Source organism: Triticum dicoccoides, chromosome 7A (genome assembly GCF_002162155.2).
Source record: "Triticum dicoccoides isolate Atlit2015 ecotype Zavitan chromosome 7A, WEW_v2.0, whole genome shotgun sequence".
Taxonomy (NCBI): Eukaryota; Viridiplantae; Streptophyta; class Magnoliopsida; order Poales; family Poaceae; genus Triticum; species Triticum dicoccoides.
In genome coordinates, this window is record NC_041392.1 from 703,969,554 (window position 1) to 703,974,919 (window position 5,366).

Below are 5,366 nucleotides of genomic sequence, written 5' to 3' on the forward strand. Positions count from 1 at the left end.
GAATCCTAGTTGACAAGTAGATCTAGCCCTTTGACTTTCGCCGGGCGGGCTTTGACCGGTGGACTCTTCCGCCTGGTTGCGATAGGTCAGCCCATAGCAACATCCCCAAACACGGTTTGGACCCAACCCAACACTATATTCCCTCCGGTTCCACCGCACCCGCACCTTACCCCCTCCAAGTGACGGCGACTCTGCCTTCCATGGAGGGGGCCACACCATGGAGCCCCAAGACGGGCGTCTACGCATGCCAGAACACTTTCACACATGCATCGGGACCCATGCGATGTTTCGGTAGCATAGCTACACCCCAAAGGCCACCCCGAATCCCCCCTCTAACCAGATTCCCTCCATGTCGATCGTTTCCCCCCTCCGTGACACGGCGGCAGTGACGTCCGTGAGGGGGGCAATTGATATACCATCGGGGCGTGTTTTTTGTTTAGATAAGGCACATTTATGTTGTGAAAAAATACAAAATAATAAATATATAAACTAAAAATAAAAAAATAAAGGTATGCCGACGGCAAGGCCGCCGGCATAGCTGCGCACACGGAGCTACGATCCCACGGATCGATGACATGGCATTGCACGTGGATTGATGACATGGCAGATAGCATGGGCTAGGACTATGCCGACGGCTATGCCGTCGGCATATCTCTGCCACACCACAGGCCCTTACTCCCTCGGATCGATGACGTGTCGACGGCGCGGATCGATGATGTTAGCAATTCTATGCCGACGGCCTAGCCGTCGGTATAGTTATGCCGACGACCGCCGTTATCCCCCGTCGGCGTAGTTTTGACGCCGTCAAACGGTCGCCGCTAATCGGGTAGGTGGGCCCTTTCTATGTCGACGGCCTCTTCTATGCCGACGGTCCCCGTAGGCGTACCGCGAGCTGTCCCGACGGCCGTAATATGCCGACGGCCACCGTCGGCCTAGGTACACATATGCCGATGGCTATTGTACGCCTACGGCCTGCCCTTGGCCGTCGGCATATGTCCATTTATGCCGACGGGCGCCGTCGGCATAGATGAGGCCGTCGGCAACTAGATAATTTCTGGTAGTGGCCCCTCCCCCGGTATACATGCAGGCTATGGCCTATGGCCCAACGGAACGTTCGAACGCAGTGAGTCACGAAGGATGAGCCAGCGATCGATTCGTTCATTAGTACATGCACGTAGAAAAAGAAGGAAGTTCCGATTCTTTCCTTAGGTTAGTACGTGCACTCCGTAAAAGAAGGAACTGATTGACCCCCTTCCATTCCATCACGCACACATTCATGCAGCGCTTTCCAATTTGCCAGCGGCCGCCGACGGTTGTCTCTTGCCTCTTGGCTAATTGCGACTGTGCGTATGGAGCTCCTTTTCCATTTTCCCCTAAATCGATTTTTCCTTTCTAATTCAGTCAGGTCGTCCGCCGATTTCATTTCCCCGGCGGCCAGCGCAACATCACTTTGCTCTCTGTCCATCAACAATTCGACCCTCTGGGTGAGCATAGAGGGTACAGGGGCACCCGGGTGCTGAAAATCATGTGTACTAAAGTATATCTCATATCTTATATTTCATACCGCGGTTCCTACTTCATAGTCTCCTAGATGAACAGCCGGCACATCGGACCATTCGATAATTGTCAATTGATGTATTTTCTAATATTTATTTTCAACATTGTGTCTTATCATGCCGTTTGGGAGGAAGTGTCCATCTGGTAGTGATAAACGGAGAAGGAAGAAAGTTGTGGATGACATGTACAATCACAGTGCGGAAATATGTATGGCGAAAGTGATTATCAAGAAGAAATTCTAGAAGCTGAGAAGGCTTTTCAAGTTAAATATTTCTCTTATTTTGTGGGGGAAGTTAAGTATTTCTTCTTTTGTTTTGTTGATATGGCGATCACTTCTTTGAAAGGTAGATTTAAAGAACTCATGGTGATTAAAGATATATATTCGGATTATATTTGCTCGGGCGGACCATGAAGTCGCATGATATTGAACTTGAAGAGTGATGCACAAAATTTCCAGAAACTTTCTCTCTTGATGGTTCATGAGATGTTGAGGTATGTGATCTTGTTCTTAAATTGAAGACTATAAAATTAACTTTGCCAGATGGTGTTATGTGAGCTATGGAGATTTTTGAGCATGTCCAAGAAGTTGATTGTTACCCTAATATCTCCATTCCTTGTCACATCTTACTTAGTATGCCTGTGACTAGCTTCCAAAGTTGAAATTGCTGAAGAACTATTTGAGGTAAACAATGGTTCAGAGAGGTTAAATGATTCGGCAACAATTGATATGCATCAAGAAGAAATTATTGGATAATATTGACATCGACCCCATCATAATTGACTTTGCATCGAGGATTGTTAGAAGAACATTTTAAGGTAATATGTATAAATTATTTGATATGCACACTAATTTTAGATGGATTTTAAGTGTTACCGATAAATATTTCATATATACGTATATTCATTTTTATTGTTATGGCAGACATGTTAAGGGCCCCGAGTTTTAGTCTCGCCCCGGGCCCCCAAAATCTCAGGACATGCCCTGTGTCCACATCAAGAAGCTAGCAGCTAACTAGTTATGGTATTCTTACAGTTAACTCTTTATATGCAATTCTTAAAGCTAATCAAGTAAAATATACTTTTATGAAATGTGGTGTCCCTATGTAACTCCAATAGGTAAGGTGTGTTTGCATCGCTATCATTCCAAAATATTATTTTAACTAGAGATAGCACAAAAGGAGCTGAATAGGGAGTGACAAATGTCTGTGACGTGTAGAAAAACAAATTTTTAGGTCATCTGTTTTTGTACCGTGCGGTTGCAAAGATTGACTGGTGTACAATAAAATGTGTTTCCTAATTGAATTTAAGGCACAAACACGGCTGAGTTATTTAGATGGGTGCTATGTTCGATGGTAGAAGTAGGACCTTTTAGCCATCAGGTCATTATGGAAAACCAGATATTGTATCCATTTTACGGATAATTTTTTCTAGATTCCTCATTGATAACCTTCTCAGTCTGGAACTCATAAACCAAAGTACAGAAAAATGCAGCATCTACCGCCAAACAAATGTGCAGCAAGAGGTGTCTGAATTTACCACCTGATGGGAGACAGAAGCTGCTAGAATGAGTAACTTATAAGCTGTTCTTATTTTTTTGCTTTAGACTTTCTATTTAGCTCTATGCAAAGAGCTGTTTCCCTAGTTAGTAAGTTCAAGCTGGTCTGTAGTTTGTTTGCTAATAGTTAAGTACGGTTGAGATCAGTTTTCATGCAAATGGAATTGGAGGTTTGCACCTATTGCGCACAATATTACTTAGTTTTGTAAGACCGATTGAAGCAATCCTATGCTCATGTGAGCAAAAAAATGAATGTCTTGAATTTTTCTTTAAATAGGCGCACTTCCTTAGTTGAATGATCACATTTGCTGTAAGGTAATTTGCTTAAATTTTGGAAGCAGAGCTGCAGTTTGAGTCATAAAAGCAATCCAGATGGCATAATAGTATAGCCAGTGAAGTTCACTAGGTTTTCCACATGGAAAGAAAGGTGACCATTCTTATCTTAAATCTGCCAAAGTGACTTGTAATTAAGTTATATGTCTTTCAGTTTGCATACCTTATCTCTTAGTATTCGCTTCCACTAAGAAAACATAAAATATGGAAACAAACAACAGCAGTAGTACCCACAACATATGACCAGAGTACTAAGTTTAATTATCCAATCACAACAGCACTGAAGTGACAGTCAGGCAAAAAACTGTGCTGAGTGAAACGTCGTAATACACATAGCTATATGCATACAAAGAGCAGGTACAGCCTGGAGGGAGATCAAATCGCACACTGAAACTCAGAGATCAAACTAACAGCCAATGAGCACATAGCCATGTCTTAACCATGCCAAAACTAAGTATATATGGGAGGTAGGGAGGAACAGTAATAAGGAGTTTTAATACCATAGATTCATACACCATAGTCCAGAACAGTAAGAAAAAGTTCAAGACATAATAACAACAACCAAGTGATGACATTGTAGGTGCTACAGCATCCATCCAAAATGACATATTCTACTGGTAGTCATGACAAGTGAGAAGAGCTAAGAACAAAAGACATGCTCTATATATCAGGGCAAAGCAAACCAGTAGCCTTGAACATTCAGATGCGCCCTGTGGAGAATGGACCCTCCTCGTCTTAACCTTGATGCATCTCATGGGACGGAATTGGAAGAATGCTCTCCTGGAGGCGGTAATGAGCAAGCCGCATACAATGTTGATTCTTACCAATTTTAACCAAACCTACACTACCAGAAATTATCTAGTTGCCGACGGACTCATCTATGCCGACGGCGCCCGTCGGCATAAATGGACATATGCCGACGGCCAAGGGCAGGCCGTAGGCGTAGAATAGTCGTCGGCATATGTGTACCTATGCCGACGGGGGCCGTCGGCATATTACGGCCGTCGGGACAGCTCGCGGTACGCCTACGGGGACCGTCGGCATAGAAGAGGCCGTCGGCATAGAAAGGGCCCACCTACCCGATTAGCGGCGACCGTTTGACGGCGTCAAAACTACACCGACGGGGGATAGCGGCGGCCGTCGGCATAACTATGCCGACGGCTAGCCGTCGGCATAGAATTGCTAACATCACCGATCCGCGCCGTCGACACGTCATCGATCCGAGGGAGTGAGGGCCTGTGGTGTGGCAGAGATATGCCGACGGCATAGCCGTCGGCATAGTCCTAGCCCATGCTATCTGCCACGTCATCAATCCGCGTGCAATGCCATGTCATCGATCCGTGGGATCGTAGCTCCGTGTGCGCAGCTATGCCGATGACCTTGCCGTCGGCATACCTTTATTTTTTTATTTTTAGTTTATATATTTATTATTTTGTATTTTTTCACAACATAAATGTGCCTTATCTAAACAAAAAACATGCCCCGATGGTATATCGATTGCCCCCCTCACGGACGTCACTGCCGCCGTGTCACGGAGGGGGGAAACGATCGACATGGAGGGAATCTGGTTAGAGGGGGGATTCGGGGTGGCCTTCGGGGTGTAGATATGCTACCGAAACATCGCATGGGTACCGATGCATGTGTGAAAGTGTTCTGGCATGCGTAGACGCCCGTCTTGGGGCTCCATGGTGTCGCCCCCTCCACGGAAAGCAGAGCCGCCGTCACTTGGAGGGGGTAAGGTGCGGGTGCGGTGGAACCGGAGGGAATCTAGTGTTGGGTTGGGTCCAAACCGTGTTCGGGGATGTTGCTATGGGCTGACCTATCGCAACCAGGCGGAAGAGTCCACCGGTCAAAGCCCGCCCGGCGAAAGTCAAAGGGCTAGATCTACTCGTCAACTAGGATTCGGGGTGGCCTTCGAGGT

The 5,366-nt window shown here is 46.0% G+C and overlaps 1 pseudogene; it reads right to left on the reverse strand.

Moving 5' to 3' along the window:
- Positions 1-4,144: 4,144 nt before the first annotated feature.
- LOC119329520 overlaps positions 4,145-5,366 on the reverse strand; it is a 15,441-nt pseudogene continuing 14,219 nt past the window's right edge.